This window comes from Cygnus olor, chromosome 4 (genome assembly GCF_009769625.2).
Source record: "Cygnus olor isolate bCygOlo1 chromosome 4, bCygOlo1.pri.v2, whole genome shotgun sequence".
NCBI classification, from domain to species: Eukaryota; Metazoa; Chordata; class Aves; order Anseriformes; family Anatidae; genus Cygnus; species Cygnus olor.
Window position 1 is genome coordinate 16041322 of NC_049172.1, and position 17649 is coordinate 16058970.

A 17649-nucleotide genomic window follows, 5' to 3' on the forward strand; every position below is an offset into this window, starting at 1 on the left:
GTGTAAGGCAGATGATAATTCCCTTCCTCGTTTTTTTTTTAAGGTGCATAGCTATAATGAATGGATTAATAGCACAGCTGCTTCATAAACCTAGCACCAAATCTAGTGAGATCTTGTGGCACAGAGGCATTACCAGACTAAATGCTTTTAATTAAAAACGCTTTCAAGAAAACAACTATTCAAATGAGGTAATATGCAAGTTATGTTTTCGGGGAGATTTAACAACTAATTTCAATAAGGAAGAGGGGATTAAAAGTGAGCAATATGAGTAACTCCACTGACCTTGTTTTTATGGGTTTATGTAAATGCAGCAGAGGGCAGTTTTCACATAGAGCATTCCTAAGACACGGTGAGTTTCTGTGTTGCAGGCTAGAACCATTTAAGCATCAAAGCTGGAGGTGTTTTGGTTTTGTTGCTTAAACAAAAACATTATTTGAAACTGTAGCCTGGTGCGTGACTACTGCCTGTTATTTAACGCAGCCACACTTCCCCCCCGGGTCTCGGCCTCGCCAGGAACGGAGCTCGGAAGAGCAGTTTTTCCATGGGATGTGCTTACTTGGTTTTGATGTGACCTAAGGAAAGCAGTATTTTTTTTATAGCCTAACCAAGCAACCTGATGACTTCTTGCAGTGAAACGAGCCAGAAAGCTGGGAGTATGAATCCAGGCATGCTAGCTGTCGTAGAGCTTACGTGCGATGAAGGGAAGCACCAAGTCCATGCTGGCTAAAAAACGGCCGGTGTTTGTGGAGTGAAGTAGGTGGCTGGTCCCTGTGTAAAACACATGGTAACAAGTCCCAGAGAAGAGTGCAGGTGCTGTCCCATCCCAGGCTACCTGTGGTAAATGATGTTTTTCTTATGTGCTGAAATTAGGTGAGCATTGAATCAAGGCAGGGGACCTGTGTGTTTTTGTTTCTGTGCATTGTACAGGAGGGCCGTGGCCCAGAGTCCTGGGTTCAGTGGTGCTGGGCAGGTAGGAGGGAGGATGGCTGCTGTCCTTCTGGCTTTTGTGTGAGTAGGACGACTGGAAGCCTGCTCTCAAGCCTTCTGCTCTGTTTTGCACCTCTGGGGGGCACTGGGCGGCCCAAGGAGGCGTGAGCATCGCGCGCCCACCCATGGAAGGGTGCTCTCCTGCATGTGCTGCCTCTCCTGCATGTGCTGCCTCTCCTGGGGCCTGCCACAGGGCCAGGCTTGCATGGCATGCCCAAACAGGGTGGGAGCCCAGGAGCTACAAGTACAAACCCAGCTCTTTCTCCTGGACAGTCCTGAGACGACAGGAGAAAGAGCCGGGTGTTAGTCTGCCTCTCTGAAGTCCTGCCAAACCCCCAGGGCTATTATTTACTTGTCAGACCCCAGCTGCTCTAGTCTGGGGCATAAGCAACCAACCCATGCAAAGCTTGGCATGGCTGCACGTGGGAATTGTGCCCCCGTTTTGGGACAGGCAGCTCTCGGGCACTTGGAGTTGTCGAGCGTGTCAGAGCAGGGAGCTCCTTCGTGTGAACTGCTCCTGCCGAGTCTTCCGCAGGAAACGCTTGCTGGGAGCAGGCTCAATTTGCCTTTGGGTATGTTTGTCTTCCCAAATCCTGAGCTTCGGCTCCGTGGGGTTGTGACTGGATTTACCTGCTCTGTCAGCTCTCTAAATCCTGGCTGCTGCAGCGAGACGAAGCCCAGGGTGGTGGAGGCTGCTCGCTCTGCAGCACCCCGGCTCGTCTGTCGCTGCTCCTCACGGCTCGTGCTCAGCTGTTACGTGGTATGTGCTGGCAGAGTTAGCTGGCCGAGCTGAGCAGTTCGCAGCCAAACAGGGATACCTGACGTGCCCTGCTGTGTGTCCCCGTCATTTAGGGGAAGAAAAGGGAATGGAGATCCATCCTGAACATTGGGATCTAGAATGGGCAGCCTGTGACCTGCGTGGGACCTGTGCTCCCCCCCACCTTCGAGAGGAAAATAAAGTCTTGAGATATATTTGAGTTACGTGGGAATACAAAGCTGCAGCATAAAGTAACTGCAGGAGATGCATGGTAATGGCAAATCCTCTTGCTTATTATTGCTGTCATTCTGAGCAACAGCCTTACAAAATATCCTGTTCTTCCCTTGAAAAGCTGTCCTTGAGCAATGTATTTCAAAGAGGTGGAGTGGAATATGTATTGCCTGTTTCTGTAAGGTTGTGAGACTTTGAATTCTAGCAGATACGTGTTTAGCCTGACTGTCTGGGGAAGGAGTGAGCAGCTGGACACAACTTCTTCTCTTTTGGGGTATATCAAGGAAAAAGCGTTATAAGTACATATTCTAACACTGGTCCGTTACGAGCAGGCCTTGGTTGTTACAGCACAAGTCCTGACAGGAGGGCAGAGATTACAAGTGTGGATCTGACCACTCCTGCCTTCTTTTGAAGCACAAACACAACTGGGGTGGACAGTGGGAGGAGAACATGGTGGCCAATGTTAATTCATCTGCAGAGGTGGGCGCAGGCTCTAGTTTAACCTTTTAGCAGGGCTCCACTGACAGCTAATGGAAGTTGCAGCAGCCTGTGCGTGGAATAATTTATGAATTTGGGAGAACACGATTCCAGCGAGCACATGGGTGAATGCCAGGGCCTCGAAACACTCTGCCAGTGGTCTTGTGAGCAGTGAGAGTGCTGCAGGAGAAATAGCATTGGGTTAGCTTGGGGTAACGCGTGGAAGCATTGCACTTAGCTCCTAAAGACTGTCCCTTCTGTGCAGCAGTGCTGGGCTGTAGGCTGGGTGCTCTGCCAGGAGAGCAGTAAGCAGGAGCGTACTAACTGGGAGTGTTCCTCATGCATCAAACAAGATGTGGGAAGCAGCACAGGGAGAGATCTTGAGCTACAGGCTTTTCCCAAGCAGTCCTTGCAATCCCTCTGCCGCTTGGGAAGGCAATCCCTCCGCTTCAAGTACTCGGGCTGTCTGAGCGAATGCCAGGTTCCTTCACAGCACAGCTCCGGGGTGTCCTGGTACCACCTCAGAGCTGCTCTCTGGCTCGGAGCGAGGTGCTGGGCGCCTTTCCTGTGGCTGAAGGAACCGAAGCCTTGCCTCGGCACCGTGCTCGAGAGCCAGATGTGAACCAGCAGCGCTCGCCTGCCTGTTTCCAGCTCTCGAGCCTCCTGCTTTTAATTAAACTGTCGCGACACCACAGGCAGAGCCGGAGCCAGGTGGCCAAAGGTCCAGCTCACAAAGGCCTTTGGGAGCCCTGGTATGTGGCTGGGAAGCCTTGGGCAAGGCGTAGGGCAGGGTCAGCGCCTGCCTCCCACTAATTGTGGGTTGTTTGCTCCGTGGCAGGGCTGAACGCACCATTGAAGTCTGGTGGTTTCCCCTCATATTGGTTTTAATAACAAAGCGCATCCTCGCTCCCAGGGAGCAGCAGAGATGATAGGAGCCCCTTTGCTGGACGCTCTGGTTCTTTGCACAGCTTTGTGCAGCTCTGAAAATCGTCGTCTCATAGGCAATAATTAGCGAAGGCTACAAGGCGACTTGCTGCAGTCTGCGTTGCCTGATCCAGACGTGGCCACGCAACAGACACCCAAGCAGCTGGAGTGGCTGCCTCCTGCAGGGGCATTTTCTGTGGTGTCAGAGCATGGGACTGCTCTGTGGTGCGCTGCCAGAGCTACTGGATGGAGGGGTGGTGGCCTCCGAGTGGGAGGGTTGAAACTCCTCTGTGTCAGCCTTGTCCTTGGGTGTTGGAGCGCTTGGCCGTGGGAACCTACCAAGCAGAAACTCCTCTGAATTCCCTGGGAGATTCCCTGGGGGCAGGCACTCAGCAGTTCTGCAGCTGGGTCTGGAGCTGTCACCTGGAGGAAATGCCCAGCCCAGGCCAGCCCCTGCCCAACCCTGGGGGCTGCGGGAGCTCTGCGGTGCCGTGAGCTGGCTGCTGGAGCAGCGGGGACGTCTGTGCGCTCACACAAGGGTCAGTGACCAGCCCCAACGCGAGGGCACTGTCCTCTGGTTAAAGACCCCGTGTTCCCACAAAATGTCATCTTTTAAATAAGCGTTGGTCCTAATGCACGGGGTCGTCTTGTCCTTCTGAACAGCGCTGATAGGCAAAACAGGTTTACCGGGGTCCTTTTCCCAGCAGAGCTGTGTTGCTGGGAAGCGCGATGAAGTGCCAATGGCCAGCAGAGTTTAGGGGGTGCAGAGCTGTCTTCGTAGCTACCCCCAGAGCTTTGGCAAAATAAGCCAGGTCCACAGCTGGCGTGCTCAACGGAGAGCACTGCTCCTCCCAGGGGCTGCACAGAGCTGGCTGGCTGGTGCTTTCAGCAGCCTTGGAGTGCTCGCTGGAGCTTATGCCTCCACCTGGCACATGAGCTTCCTCCCCTGCTGGCTTCCAGGCCGAGCGTCGCTCCTGTGTGTGGCTGCTCGCTGCCTCTCCTGCTGCGAGCGTCGCTGCTTCCTGGGGGCAGGATGCAACGCCCATAACGCTCAGATGCTCTGGGGCTTTGATTTGTGATCTCGCTCGATCAGCAAGGCTGTGAACACAGCTCTGCTAGGGAACATGCTGGGACAGAGCTTTAGAACAGATCCCTGTAGCAAGGCTCTTTCTGGAGCTGTCGTGTGGGAGGGGAAAAAACCCACCTGACTGATGGCAAGAGGTATGGGAAAATATCCAATGAGCTGGAAAGTACATTTCCTCTTTAGAGATGGAAGTCCCCGTAATTTGATCAAAGGCTTAGAACTGTATGCAGCATTACGTAAGTGATTTTAAGGGGACTTCCAGCGGACTTCCAGAGTGCGGAGAGCTACCCAACGAGAGCTGTGCCTGCTGATTTATGCTGCCCAAGGCCATCGCCACCCCTTCCTCTGAGCACCTGGAAAGTGGCTCCAAATCTCTGACCTAGTCCATCAGGTTATAGGGCATAATAATGATCCTGTTGCCGAGTTAGGTACAGGCACCAGAGGGGTAATTCATTTGTTACATGAATTAATTTGTCTGTATGGAGGTGGTGATACAGGGCTGCCTGTCTCCCCCCGAGGTTTATAAATCAGTTTGCCCTTCTGTGCCGTTAGGCGACTGCGGTGTCTTCTGTCGCCTCGCTCCGTGGGTGATGTTGGACTGGTGCTGGGGCTGATTCCCTGCTCCAATGTGAGGGGGAACTCGAGAACAAGTCCCCAAGACACTGCCTTTTCCTTTCCTGCCCTTGAAGGCTGCGGCTGTCTTCTGAGAGCAGACACACTGACCGTGGGCTCTTAGTCCTGGAAAACCTTTGTGTTGGTTTTTGTTTTCCTTTTCTTTTTTTTCCCCCCTTCAGCTTAGCGTCCAATATGTTTTCTGTGGTTTAAGGGATTGCTTCTTTTTCTTTTTTCCTGATGTAATAAACTTTGCTGTTGGAGCGTCAGGCCCTTTCAAGTTGCTAGTTAGCGTTAGATCAAGGTCTCAGAATTGTTTATAAATGAGAATAGGATTTAATGGTTACCGGACATTTAATTAGTGTCTGCAATCTAGCCACTAATGGGAGTTTATTTATAGAAATACTGTTATTTTTTTTTTTAGGAGCTTTTTCTTTCTCATTTTTTTTACAGGTAGCTCAAAATAATACCTAGCGTTCATAAAACTTAACGGTTAAAAGAAATACTGTTCTCTCACTTATTTCCTTGTGCTTTATATACTGTTCCCACTGGGCTCTCCTGTTCTGGGGTGCTGATTTGGTGTCTTGGGATATATGTGGCTTTTTCTACAGCAAAAATTAAAATTGTTGGCCTAAAAGAGGAAAAGAAAAAAATGAGCTTAAGAAAACATACAGTTGGCTGAAGATTCAGGGGTTGGTAGCATCTGAAGCAACTTGCATGAGGGGAAATGTGGGACCTTGAGGTTTTACTTATTTATTTTTCGTTTCACGTTGGACAGTCTTGAAGAGACTTTCCCCTTCCCTCCCCCAGGAATTTCGTGTGGCTTTTTCCCTTTCAAGGACTGCCGCAGCATGGCTGGTGTTGGTGGGAAGTTCAACGTGGGATCAGTCTCATCTCTGAAAGAATGAGCTTCCTCCCATGAAATCCAGATGCGCTTCTGAAAAACTTGCTGAAGATGTTCAGCAGCGCTGCTGAGCTTGAGATTTGTGCGAGCTCTCTCCTTTCATATGCCAACCCCCCCGAATCCTTTAGCTGACACTAGTTGTTGTCCTTTCATCCGCTTTGCGAGCAGGTTCTCTCCTTTCAAGGAGAGAAACCAGTGTCTGAAATGGCACCTCTGCCAGCCTTGTTCCCCTTGCATGCCCAGCCTGGGCGTGCTCAATTGCGAGATGATGGGGAAGGAGGAAAAGGGTGACTGCAGGCTTGTGCTTTGAGAGACATTCAACAGGGGGGCACGTGCAGATTTTTCACGTGTAGCGACTTCTGCCAGTTCTGCATCTGGCTTTATTTGTGTTATTAAGATTAAACTAATAAATCTGCTTGAAATTCTAGATAATGGGGAATTGATATTTGCCAGCGCTGTATTGCCAAGCAAAGGCTTCCTCCAGTCTGGGTGCCTGGGTCGCACGACAGATTGCGAAGCGCGTGCTGCACGCTCGCGTGCTGCTGTTCTTTCTTAGTGAATTATCATCCATGATGGCCTTTTATGTTAGCTGACATCTGCCTTCATTACAGGCCTTAGGGATCTCTGCAGTACAGTGCGTGGTGTAAAATGGGTGGTAGCTGGAGAGCCTGCACGGGTTTCTGTGGAAAACTTATTCCGTTTGCTTGCGTTTTTGTACAGACTGTTGTTTGTTTTGAGCACAATCCCACAGCAAAGGCAGTGTCGCTTTCTCTCCACTTCCAAGGGGACTAGGGAAATGCCATTCTCAGCGCTGCCCCTGAACTGTGCAAGGCTACAACGCTGCTTGCTCTAGCCAGTGCTTGAGAGCCCGGATGGGTGCATACACCTCTATGCACAGGCTTCGAGTTGTCGCTCCCACAGAGACCGATCATCTTCTCTCCAAATACTGCGCGGCTGGTGGGTGAGGGACTGAGCACAACTGTGGAAGAGAGCAATGGTTTGGTAGTTTGGCACCACCACTGCAGAATGCCATTGAGAATGCTTCTGAGGTGTGCTGTTACATGGATTTTTTTTAAGCAGGAGCTTGCTGACAGTTTTCAGATGTCCAAGGCCGTGTGTGTGCTTGCTTGGAGACAGCAGGAATATGCTGGAGCCTGGAGTGGAGGATGGCCGTGAGCTGTGTTCTGAGCCTGTGCTCACAAATGTAGCGTCTTGAGGGGAAGCCTGGTAGCAAGTTTTGGGCTCTGGCAAGGAAGGGGGAAAGGGTGTAGATGCAAGAAGAAGGATAAAAGTTATACGAGTTTTAGCTCAAAGGCCACAAGTCATATAGCTATCAGTTCATGGTACCAAACCAGGGTACTTGGTACAAGGTACCAGTTCATGGTACCAAGCCATCTCATAACTATTGCCAGGCCTGTTTTTAGCACTCAAGCAGGTGGGTGCATGGCCACGGCAGTTTAAAATGACAGGTTTGTCTGTGCTCGTGCATTTTGCTGACAAGGTAAGGCCTGAATTTCCTCCCAACTCAGGTAGGCTTCGTTGTTTTGGTTGCCTCAATAGCTGTTCCTGTCTGACTGCTGGTAAAGGCACAGGAAAATGAAGGCAAATTGTGCGGCTGTTTATCCTGAGCACCTTGGACTTATCTGCTTTCCCAGGTCCTTTCTCCTTTGCAGCTTTTACCTCCTAGACGTGTCTTAAAAGGCGAGGTTGTTGCTTTTACTCAAGGTTATGCAATTGTAGCTTTCAGAAGTTCTGCGGCTGCCCTAAAACATGGCTTTTCCTGCTAAGGAGCACCTTGCTGCTAAGTAAGCTGCATTAAGTTATTAAATATTTAAGGAAATCATCACAGGTTGTTTAAAAGAGCAAGGACAGGTGAGGTGACTACAGAAACTGAAGCTGCTGATGTACCCCGAGCTTGGCCTGGTGGGACAGCTGGCACGGCAAGCTCACATACAGGTCGGAGCTGTGCAAATGCTGCGTGCCCTTGTGAAGGGGGTGTCCAGGGGTCCTGGAGGTGAGGGACCAGAGCTGTGCCAGGGATGTGCCACAAACTCCCTGCAACCAGTACTGGGGATGAAACTGTGCTTGAACGGCTCGGGAGCTGTGGTGTGGCCTCGTTGCCTTTACAATGTATTCCCACCTGCACTGCTGACACTATTTATTTTATTCCCCAGGAATTCCAGTGGCACTAGTAGAGGTGTTTGGAAAATAGGTCCCTGCAGAAGAAACTTGTCTGACGAGCCTAACGTTGGTGTCGTTGCTATAACTGGGGGAGGATCCCTCCTTGCTGGGCTGCGTTCCCAGGCTCTTCTCCCATGGGGAAAACCCCAATCTCCCTTTGGGATGATGGCATCTGCCTGAGCCTCCTTTGGAGGTGAGGTGAGGGCACTCAGAGGGCGTAGAGGAGGGAGGAGATTGCTGTCAGTATTCTGTGAAAGGGGTGAGAGGTTTCTATGGGGGGGACACAAAACAAGCCTCTGCTTCTCTAGCTCCTGTAGAGGGGATCAGCCTCGCCAGCGACCTGCTCCTTTTTACCCCTGTCTGTGGACAACCAGCAGCCTGCGACCCACAATGTGGGACTGGCCAGGGCTGCAGGAGCCTCTCACTGACGTGGGTCTGTGGCACTGTGGGGATCCCCTCGAATTCCTGTGCAGTGGCAGCACGACGTTTCTCTGCCTCGGCTGCAGCGTCTGCACAGCCTCATTGCAGCTGACTTGTTCCAGATGGTAGGTAGCCGCTTTAATTTGGGCTGTCTTCACAGGCTTGCTGACACGGGCTCCTCCTGAGCTAATTTGCAGATGAAATCGACGGTGCCCAGGTTTTGCTGTCTGCAGTCCTGGGGAGCTGATGTGAGGGTTAGGGAGGGATGGAGAGAAACGTGATGTTTCTCTGTTTCAGTGCTAGCAGGGGCTCCCTGGGCTGACTCCTGTGGGAGATGTGATTTCAAGTCTCTTCTCTCATGGAGACATTCATTTGCTGGAGCATCTCCGTGGTTTTGTAGCTGGCTCCTCTGGCCCAGGCAAAAAAGGAGCATGTGGGCCATACTTTGTCACAGGAGCCAGCGTTCATTGCTGATCTGTTTGCAGTGAAGGCTGAGGGTGCGTTACAGAGGGCAGAAACATTCAGCTTCAGTTGAGAGTTTGGCTGTGCTGGGTAAGAGGCTTTGGTGGCCTGTGCTGTGGTGGGGACATGCAGTTCTGTAGCATCTTTCACGCTGTGTTCAGCATCTGTGATCAGCTAGAATGCAAAGAGATTTTTTTTCCCCATTTATTGGGAGCTGGCAGGGGAGTTCAGCGTAAAATGCATTGCAGAAAATAGAGGTGGGGCAGAGCAGGGCTCTCCACGTGGATGGGAGTTGGTGTCGATCTCCGGAACAAAAACCTTCTCAGCCACAGCCCCAAAACTGGGGCTGTAAAGCTCGTGTTTGGATTCCTTGTGACTAGCGAGTTAATCCTTTCTTCTGGTGCTGTGAATGTTTGTTTAGCCTTCTCTCTTACAATGCATTTATGGGGCTCAAACAGTTCAAGTGTGTGTTGGGCAACTGCCGGTGTCCTGTCTGGGGATTCTTTACGACTTGGAGTATCACCAGGATTGCAGTGGTCGTCCAGCGCCTTTGTGATCCTGCCCCTTAGCGAGTGATGAATGTGGAGACGGCTGTGGGAACATTCCTGTCTGCAGTCCGCATGCGAGAAAAATGTTTTGTCTTGTGCTTCCCATCGAGCCCAGAAATGTGAGGTCTCCACAGCAGTCTGTCAGCGCAGCCAGACACCAGGGGGATAAGAAGCCTGTGATGTGTCCTCGCGTCCTATCTCCTCCGAACGATACCAGTGTTATGGCTGTGCTGCAGGCCTGGATGGGATCTGCTTTCCTGGGGAAGAACTCTGTGCAATTAATGCTTTTGGAAAGACAAAATACAGTCTTTCAAGGCAACCACAAAAATTCAGAATTAATGAAGTGGAGGGAAGGAAGTACTTCAGCCAAAATGGGGAACCGCTCCTTGAAGCTATGGCCTATTTATAAAAAGCTTTGTGTAGGCTTTCCCTGCTAAAGACAGGAAAGCAAAGACCCACTGAAGGCAAGTGGGGAACGTTGCTGTTGAGTCAGCTGAGAGCTTGAAGACTAATGTTTCAAAACTGTCAGCTAAATAATTCAGTAAGCCTTGACCTTTTTCTCTGCACGCAGATTTGGTTCAACTTAATTTCACTCTCGCTTCTGGTGAAAAAAGAAAAGTGCATGCTAAGGTAAACAGCAATATTTGTAGCCTCCCATATTCCTTGATTGCTAACCTGTTATTAATGGCGAAAGACTTGCGTGGTGCCCTAAAATAGCTTGATTTGCCCTAAGGGGCTACACATTCTTGTTTTCCTCTTCTAAAGCAGGTGCAAGGGCTGTGGCTTCACACCCCAAAATCACCTTCCTGTAGATTTGAATGAACAGGTTCAAATCTGGTTTTGCTGCTTTGTTATTGTCATCTTCATTCCTTGGTTAGAACCACGTACAAGTACACCCATCGCCTGTGAGTGTCAAAAGCTGGCCTTGTCTGAAGCTGAAGTGTTTAATTTCTTCTCTTTCAATCCAGACGATGCTGGATTTTGGTAGTGTTGGGCCAGTGAAGTTTCACCGAGGAATCCCAGCCTCTGTCTAGCATTTGCCCTGACCCTAGAAGTCCTGGTAGGGATTTTGTAAAGAGTTTGCCTGCTTCATTTACGTCCAAGCCCAAGACAAGTTGTCAGTGCACTTGTGTGAATTCATGCAGCTGAATGATTATTTCTTTGAAGCCAAGACCATCGGTGCTCACCACTGTGGTACCTGCGTGATGAACAAAGCATGCAGCACGTATGTATGTTGTATTGTTGTTCTCCCCTCACTTGAGGAGAATTACAGTGCTAAGTTAGAACTCTTTAGCCTAGGCTCAAGACCACTAGTAAATAAATATTCTGAAGCTGTACGCCTTTATATACCCAGCTCTGCAGGGCTCACTTGGAAATTGGGTCTGTGCAGAGAACTGTAGCACAACTTTTTGGTGTCTGCAGGGCAGTGCAGTGCTGTGACACCCCCCCTGCCTCCAAGCAAGCCGGCAGGGCATGGTATTAATGCCGATCCTGCTAATAGGTCCCAGAGCTAATTAATTATCCCGAGCACGATATGGGGCACCTTTTAGTTCTGGAGCGTGCTGAATGGGAGCTGACAAAATGTGCCCTTGATGTGTGGCTGCGTTTTTTCAGGAAAGAAAACATGAGGTTAAGGAATGGCTAAAGCAGCCCCGCTCGCCTGTGCCTGCACCACCTCGTGAGAAGAACTGCTGCTTTTTGTGTTTGGAGCGGATCTTAATTTGATTCAGGTATAGGAACAGTGCTGCCTTGTTACAGCTCTGTAAGAAAGCCCTGTGGGCTGCTCTCCTTTCTAAAAAGCTCTGTATTTCGCCCTGGTTGTGTTCCCGCCACGAGCTGGGCTGGTGCTGGTGGAAGCCTGGGGAAGGCTTGAGGAAAACCTGGCGATGGGATCGAGTGCTGCGCGCCCAGGTTTGTTAGCTCTGCCCTGCCGTGCCCAAGGTCGGTGTCCCAGAGAGCTCCCTGCGAGCAGGCCCCGCGTTAGCGCGAGTCTCGCTGGGTTCACGCATCAGGCTTTCCTGTGTCGAGTCCCATATTGCGCGGTGCCTCCAGCTAAAGGCTTTTAGTCAAGTCTAAATCCACTTATTTAACAGCAGCTGTTTCAGGGCTATTTTAAGTGCGTGACAGTGGAACACAGAAGGAAATGGCTGTTGTTTTTTTTTTCTCTCTGCTGTCTTGCAGAGCTACATCTGTGATGCTGCAGGATTCTGTAGCCAGGGGGTGTGAAAAGAACTAAAAAAACCCGAAGTCTCTGATGTCCATGTAGTGCCATGCCTTCTTGCCATCTGCACTTAGCTTCTGCCCGGCTGCTCCGAGTCGGTTTTAATTCCTAAGCCTAAATGTTCTCAGGTCTAACAAAAGCTCAGCCTTTTCTGGTGCCAGTATGGAGCAGCCTAGTGCTGCTCACACACCTTGTAGCAGCTGGAGGGCTGCTGGGCTGCAGCCCCCCTCAGAAACGCTTTGCTGGGAGCTGGCGAGAAGGATGCTGCGACTTCATCTGTGCCTGGCACTGGGAGGTGGCTGGGGATGCCAAAAGGGGTTTACTTGCCTTTCTCCACGTGGCATCTGGGAAGACAAAAGGCGGGGAAATTGCAATAAATCGTGGGGCGTTTCAGCCTGGGGAGCCTGGTGCTGGTAACAGCTGGCATTTTACTTCATGTAAGCAATCAAAAAGGCGGTTGTGTGCTGTCCTGCTGTTGGGAGAGATTGGCCAGAGGAGCAAGGAGCATCTGGTTCTCGTTGGGCTCTGCCTTTGGATGGTCTTCATTCTTGTTTGTCACATTGTCTTTCTTCCCCCTCCCTTCCTCCTTCCCTTCCTTCCTCAGCCCTTTTTTCTCCCCTCAGTGAGTTTACAAGTCTTGCTGGAATGCACATATGGTCCTTATCATCCCCAAAGTCCAGCTTTTTTTTCCTGGTTAGCAATTTGTGACATCAGGGGCCGTTAGAGGCATTAGTCACTTTTACTCCAAATAGAAAGGTTCGTGGCTTTTGGAAACCTATGGAGGAAAATGTCTTTTATGTCAGTTCTTGGCAGAAGTGCAGCCGTTACTGCTGCGAGCTTGCGCTGACCTTTAGCCAAGCGTTTTGCCTGGAAGATAAATGTTCGTTCCCACTCTCTGCAGCCACTTCGGAATTGTCAGATTTTGCTGACTTCCCTCTTCCCAGAAGAATGCGACTGTATCCTTTTTCTCCATCCTCCTGCTGCGCTGCTGCAGCCTGCCAATGTAAGCAGCTCCCCGCCGGCGCGCTCGGAGGCGCGGGAGCAGCGGCAGCGCCACTGGCCACAGGATGCAGTTCCCTGCCGCGTGGCGGGGGCTGCGAGGCCCCAGCCCCTGGGTTGTTTGGTGCTGGGCCTCAGGGAGCTGTGTCCATGCTGGGGGCAGGTGGTTTGCCCGTGTGGATTTCCTTCCAGCAGCCAGGGAGTTTGCCAGGGAGTATTTAGGGAGTTTGGGCTAAGAAGGAAACTGGGGTCTCCTTGAGCAGGGGATTGCAAGCCAGCCTTGGCAAGGGGGTTCTTTCTTTTCCTCCCTAGTTCTTGCCTGTGCTAATGTCGGCTTGTCCAGCATCAGCCAGCCTGAGGGCATCTCCTCTGGGGAGCCCGTAGCTTTGTCCCATGGGCAGCAATCTCATGTGAGGGGTCAGCATGAGACCCACACCTCCCCTGCCCTGCTCGGGGTGCTGCTTCCTGCCTTCCTCCCCGCTCCCAGAGCGACCTTTTGTCCTGATTCTCCAGGACTAAAAGGAAAACCAGCCCACACGGGGAGAGCCTTTCTGTGTTCCCTGTGACCAAGAGAGGGAGCCAACTGTGGCACAACATTTTGTTGACAGTATTTCTTTTTACTGGCAGTCGAAAGACCTGGATCCTTGCTGTAATTTTGGACATTGCTGGAGGGCTGGGGCAGGGGACTTAAGCACGCTATGTTAAGAAGCTGCTAAGCAGCTACAGCCTGTGCCAGCTCTTATCTAGGAAGAAGAGGATGGTTTTTCTGAGGTCTGGCCCTCGGGGCAGTCAGCAGGGAGCTGCAGCGGTGAGTCACCCGGCAGGATGGTGGGAGGTGTTAGCCGCCCAGCCTGCCTACCTCTCCCACGGATCTGCATGGCTTACTCGACCTAGTAATCTGCAGAACAAGGCTGTGTCTTCCAAAGGGTCTGCGTTCCCCTGTGCAAAAAAAAAAGACCTCCCAGACTTCAGTAGCTTGCAGATGTGTCTGCCCGAGTCTGCAGCCAGCCAGCAGCCAAAGCACGGAGACAGGAACTCCCCCTCCTCTGCTGGTGACACTGATGGTTATCCTAGCCTGAAACAGCACAAGTCCTTCCTCTCCTGATTAACTGAGTGATTGCTACGGGCTGTTTGCTCGTGGTATGAATGCACTAGCTGTGGCAGGGAGGGGGTGGTTCTTTCCTTTTGTTTTCCCCTATTTTATTATACTTGAGTTCCCTCGCCCAAGAATTAGAGGTTCAACCATCACTGGGAATACTTAGTGCCCCGCTGGCGCTCAGCGTTAACGCGGGGAGAGGGAACAATAGATCTGTCTCGTCCTGACTGCTCTTTGCTTCCGTGCTCGCTGCTGTCTCCTGAGCCACCCTGTTGTCTGAGCAGATTAAAGTATCTCTGAGGTCCCTGGCTCTGGATGCAGCATCTGAGACTACTTGAGAAACACGGGAACGTGCGCCTAGTAATCAGGCAAAAATGTAGCTGGCCTGAGCTGCTGACAACAATAAAAGCTTTCAGAATTTCTTAAAGGTTCCCCCAAAGTCGTGTGGTCTCAAATAACTAAACACTTGCTTCATATTTGTGGTCTAGCTCAATATTTTGCATACCAGCATTTTTCCCCTCTTGAATTTGAGGCTCGTTTTTGTTTTCTTTAACTCTTCAGAGGCCGTGTGAAAGTGACCCCCAGCTGCCAGGAGCAGTGGGACAGGAGGGGCTGAAGGGGAGCATTTTGCCGGCGGCCTTGAAGCAGAAGGGGCTCAGGCAGGAGGCTGCTTGGGCTGAGGGGACAGCTGCTGGGTGAGGAGAGCGGGGCAATAAATGCAGCGATCCTCCTGGCCCATTGCTCTGCCGGCCTGTGGGAGATGCTCCTTCCTACCCAGGAGGGAAGGGATTTTGGCGATTCTCAGATCGCTTACTAGACACCTTCTGAAATATGAGGGCATGGTTTCGCTTTGTACCGCATCTGCGTAAGTGGCACGCTGCTAACCGTGCAGCCCACCCCTGTACCCACCTCCCCCCCTCGCACAGACGTGCTGCTGCTGCTGTCTCCAGTGAGGGGAAAAATAAGTTTGTTTCCCTTTATTCCTGCTAGCTCTGCCAAGCCACTGTGGCTTAGAAGGAATGAGCTGATTCTCTCCTTGCACGTGCCTCGTCAGCCAAATTGTTTTATAAAGCTCTGCTGAATTACATCCAGGCAGGCCCCCTGGTTGCCGCAGAGCATCCCTTATAGCGCTGCCTGACCTATAAAAACGTTACCACCAGCAGCCAAGTGTGAAGAAAACCAGATCTGAAGTACAGCTAGCGGGGCTCTGAGACTGTAAACTCTTTCATGTCTTTTTGCAAGGAACTCTTATTTTTCCTTTAAATTAAGAGTGTTGGGAGATGGGGTTCTGACAATTGGTCTCTTTGTAACATCTTAAAGACCATTGCTGCTCCAAGAAACGCCAACTGCTTGGTGTGCTGCTTGTTAGGTGCAGGGCTGAGTGCTCGGTGTCTTTCCCACTAAACAAGCCTTTGTCTATTCACGTAACTTGATGGCTTCTGCAGGTTTAAAATTGCTTCCAGAGGTTTAAAGTTGCTTGCTGGTCCTGTCGATGGTGTGTGAAGGAGGGAAGGTTTGCCCTATGTATATCTACCTCTTCAGTAGAAGAGGCATGACCATGTCCTAAGAAAGAATTTAAAAATAAAGCCTGCTCTTGGAAAGCCTTAAAGTCTGTGACATCCGAGAATATCCACCCTCTGAGAATAGCCAGATACCTGAGCGCAGCAGTGTCTCTAGTGCAAACTGGCTGCCCTCTGTGGAGGCCTGGAGAGCTGCCGTTTTCCCCAGGCTGATCTCCTCCACAGCTCTTGAAGCTGCAAGCAGGGGGAGGTGCCCAGCCATCGAAGCTATCCTCTTGGTGTGCTTGCAAGAGGCCCATGCTTCTTGGTTCAGCAACGTGTCTGGGTGTTCGTGAGGCATCTCCTAGGGCAGTGTTACTGGCAGAGGGGCAGCTGATGAGTTGGTTTAACCCACGAGTATGTTTAGGTGCAGCATGGAGGAAAGAGAGGTGTTGGGCTGAACTCAAAGGCATGCTGATCCCTTATCTCCAAAGGGAAGTGAGGAAGTCCCTCGGGAAGAGGTGGGCGGGTGGGGTGCTGGCATGCCTTCCCCCTGGGGAGATGCCACTGCCGCCTTCCTGCGGCAGGAGGAGTAACTTGGGGCTTCGAGCACTGTGCCTGGGCATGCTGGGTGCACGTGGGGGCTCTGGGCCCATCTGTGTGGAAAAGATCCTGAAAGATCCTTTGCCTTGGGCGACCTCGGACTGCCCATCAACAAGAGGCACCCCGTTCGCATCGGGATGCCTTGCTTGGGGCCAAAACCCAGCCTGCTGACCCTCCTCTTGGCAGCCTGTCGCAGCAGCTCGCAGCCAGAGCAGCGTGACCATCTGACTTACCGTCCCTGGTGTTTTAAAACACTTCTGCCTTGCCAGACTGACCATGTGAATCACTCTCCCGTCCTGCTAACTATATGCCGAGCAGTCACACTGGCTCTCCAGCAGTTTCCTTTCCGTGGTGCTACGGCCTGGGCTCGTGTGCCGCCCTGGCTTTCACTGCTTTCACTTCCAGCCGCCCCAGGCAGCTGCAGGGCTGGGGCCTGCCGGGCGGTTCAGCTTCGTTAGCACAGCCCAGTGCCTCCAGGCTCATTGGTAGTGGCGAAAGGAAAAACGGTGACTGCAGAGCGGTTTTGGCCACGCGGGCAGCTCCACGCTGTTCATTGCAAAGGAAGTTTCAGGGTCCCTCTCTGCTAATTGTGGCGTCAAGGTGAAAGACAGAACTTGACCGCTGTGATTTTGCCAGAGCCCCGCGGGGTTGTCCTGCAGCTTCCAGCCTGCTGGCAAAGCCCTGCTGCGGGGAGGGCGGCAAGAAAGGGGCAGGCTTTTGCTCAGCCTTCCCCCAAAAGTGCTGGAAGTGCGTGTGCTGGAGCTGGCTGCCGTGCTTCTGTTTGTGTTTGGAGCAGGATATTTATAAACGCCAGCGCCTTGTGGTCCTTCTGTCTTGTTCAAAACGCAGATCTGCAACACCCCAGCAGAAATTGAGGTATTTTCTATATCCTCGCTACTGAGTGAGATGTGCTGCGGACTGGAGACCACTGCGGGGAGATGGTGACGTGGGCTTGCGTTTCATCTCTGCCCATGCCTTGGGCTCCTGAGCTTTTCCTGGGGTTTTGCTGTTCCAGGCAGATATCAGACTACTCCTGCCTTGCGTTACGTGGCACGGCTTGGGAAAAATACCTGGCATTGAAAAGCGTGCAGATACTGGCTTTTGGTTTCCCCACTGTTGATGTTTGCCACTTGCAGAAAAAGAAAGGGGGATGGGGAACAAACAATAATAAAAACGTGGAGCAAAAAAATAACTGACACAGATGCAGGAGATGAGTCTAACTCCTGTTCCTGCTGAGTAACTGATGATGAGGCAGTACTTCAGTACTTGCTTTCCCAAAATATATCGGAGAAGGAGATACTGGTGCCGCACTGAGGGGTGTTTAACACCCACCGCTTTCTGTGAAGCGTGTGAGTCATGGGCACCTATTGCTTTCTGGGATCTGCTCCGACTCCCTTCACTTAACCATAAACCCAAGCCCACTGGTGTTTTAAAAATACTTATGTTACAAATATTCAATTTAACCCATTCACAGCGTGCTAAATCCCTGGGTGTCCTTCCATTGTCTGGGGCTTTTCCCAGAAAATCACTGCTGTGGGTAAATGAGGTGAGGGAGGGTGGTTTTGTGCTGTTTTTTTCCAGCCATAGCAAGGGGGTGGCATCTCTTAATCATTTTAAGCTCCTGTGGTTCCATGCTGCTGAATA

General features: G+C 51.4%; 1 protein-coding gene across 1 annotated transcript in view; it reads left to right on the forward strand.

The window, feature by feature from the left end:
* The window catches only part of SEPTIN11 (septin 11), a 58270-nt gene that overhangs the window by 7376 nt on the left and 33245 nt on the right, over positions 1-17649 (forward strand).